Source organism: Prunus avium, unplaced genomic scaffold, assembly GCF_965620075.1.
Source record: "Prunus avium unplaced genomic scaffold, drPruAviu1.hap1.1 HAP1_SCAFFOLD_20, whole genome shotgun sequence".
In the NCBI taxonomy this organism is placed as follows: domain Eukaryota; kingdom Viridiplantae; phylum Streptophyta; class Magnoliopsida; order Rosales; family Rosaceae; genus Prunus; species Prunus avium.
The window spans coordinates 255,001-257,500 of NW_028276880.1; positions in this window are offsets into that span (position 1 = coordinate 255,001).

The following is a 2,500-nucleotide window of genomic DNA, read 5'->3' on the forward strand; positions in this document are numbered from 1 at the left end:
CGACAGAATTTTTCGACATTTGAATAATGGGGTTTGACAAGGTTTGAAAAATTCAATAAAAATGGTAGGCTTGAATGTCGACAAAGTGACGCGAAGCGGAAGCCTACCATGGCGTAAAAATGTCGACAGAATTTTTCGGACCTTGTCCTGCCATGGGCTGCGCGCAGCATGCCGGCAGTCTGTGCGCAGCGTGCGCACAGCATGTCGGCAGCGTGCGCGCTGCTGAGCCTGTCGACAGAAATTTTCGAAACTTGTCCTGCCATGCGCGCGCGCAGCTTGCGCGCGGCGTGCGCGCAGCATGCCGGCAGCCTGCGCGCAGCATGCCGGCAGCCTGCGCGCAGCATGCCGGCAGCCTGTGCGCAGCGTGCGCGCTGCTCAGCCTGTCGACAGAAATTTTCGAAACTTGTCCTGCCATGCGCGCGCGCAGCGTGCGCACAGCATGCCGGCAGCGTGCGCGCAGCATGCCGGCAGCGTGTGCGCAGCGTGCGCGCTTGGGAGCCTGGCCGCAGAATTTTTCGAAACTTGCAATGCCATGCGCGCGCACAGCGTGCGCACAGCATGCCGGCAGCGTGCGCGCAGCATGCCGGCAGCGTGTGCGCAGCGTGCGCGCTTGGGAGCCTGTCGACAGAATTTTTCGAAACTTGCCATGCCATGCGCGCGCACAGCTTGCGCGCAGCGTGTGCACAGCATGCCGGCAGCGTGCGCACAACATGTCGGCAGCGTGCGCGCTCGGGAGCCTGTCGACAGAATTTTTCGAAACTTGCCATGCCATGCGCGCGCACAGCTTGCGCGCAGCGTGCTGATTCTGTCGACAGCGAGGCTAGCGAAACTTCTCCTGCCATGGCGTGCGCGCAGCGTGCTGACTCTGTCGACAGTGAGGCTAGCGAAATTTGTCTTGCCATGGCGTGCGCGCAGCTTGCGCAGCGTGCGCGCAGCCTGTGCGCAGCGTGCGCGCAGCTTGCGCATTCGGTCGACAGTGAGGCTAGCGAAACTTGTCCTGCCGTGGCCTGCGCGCAGCCTTCGCGCAGCATGCGCGCAGCATGTGCGCAGCATGCCGGCAGCCTAGTTCCAGATTTTTTCAAATGTCGACAGAATTTTTCAAACCTTGTCAAACCCCATTTTTATTGAAATTTCCTCGCACAATAAGCTCCCCATAAGTAGTCTATGATTTTTAGGACCTTCTCCAAGTTACAAAACTAAAAAATTCCTCCCGGATTTGTTTTAATGATTTTTTCAATTTTACGACTTCTAAAAATAATAAAAAATACTTCCCGACTTCAAATATTTATGAAACTTTTTCCCATCAGAGATTGCATGTTTCTTAGTATCCCTGCAAAAAATCACGTCCAAATACCTTGTATTGAATTATTTAGAGCCCATTATGACTCCTCGCGCATAGGTGATGTCTCTTCCTGTCAAAGGGCTAAATGCATAAAATGCTATATAGGGGGGTGTGTGTTGCCTGCATATGCATGGCAGCCCATGCCCTCCTAGCTGCAGCCCCCTTCCCCCACGCCACACCCATGTCATGTTGCCTCGATATGTTGCCTCGGTATTATGGGTTTGGTGTCGGGGTCGGGGGGCTGCCACCCATGGCGGTGGTGGCCGGAATCCGGCCGCCGCCATCACGCCGCCGCCATGGGTGAGGGGGAAAAAAAAAGGCGTGGAAAGTTGCGAAATGGGGTTGTCTAGGCTTTTTTTTGGCATGGAAGAGCATGGAGTGCTAGGAACTCCTTCTCAAATGCGCGGGCATGTCGACCACAACCTCATTTCGCAACAACAACCACCCGTGTGGGGTGGCGGTGGGTGGATAGTCGCGGATTGGGGCTTGCCAAGCCAATGTTTTCAAAAAAATTCATCAAAATTAAAAACAAATGTTTTGTTGCCTTCGGATTTGTGGGCGAGCGGTGAGTCGGAGTGGAGCCGGTAAAGTTTAACCTCGGTGTGCATGGTTGTTTTTAGAAACTCAATCCAATGCCGGGGACGTTGAAAGTGACGCTCTTATGAGTTGCAAACCCGCAAGATTTAAAGAACCTTTTCAAAAAAATTTCAAACCAACAAGATTTAAAAACAGAAATTTTCATCAAAATGAAAAACAAATGTTTTGTTGCCTTCGGACTAGTGGGCGAGCGGCGAGTCGGAGCGGAGCCGGTAAAGTTTAACCTCGGTGTGCACGGTTGTTTTTAGAAACTCAATCCAATACCGGGGACGTTGAAAGTGACGCTCTTATGAGTTGCAAACCCACTAGATTTAAAGAACCTTTTCAAAACAATTTCAAACCAACAAGATTTAAACCAACAAAATTAAAAACAAATGTTTCGTTGCAAACAAATTGTGGGCGAGCGGCGAGTCGGAGTGGAGCCGGTAAAGTTTAACCTCGGTGTGCACGGTTGTTTTTAGAAACTCAATCCAATACCGGGGACGTTGAAAGTGACGCTCTTATGAGTTGCAAACCCACAAGATTTTAAAAACTTTTTGAAAATGTTTCTTCTAAATGACA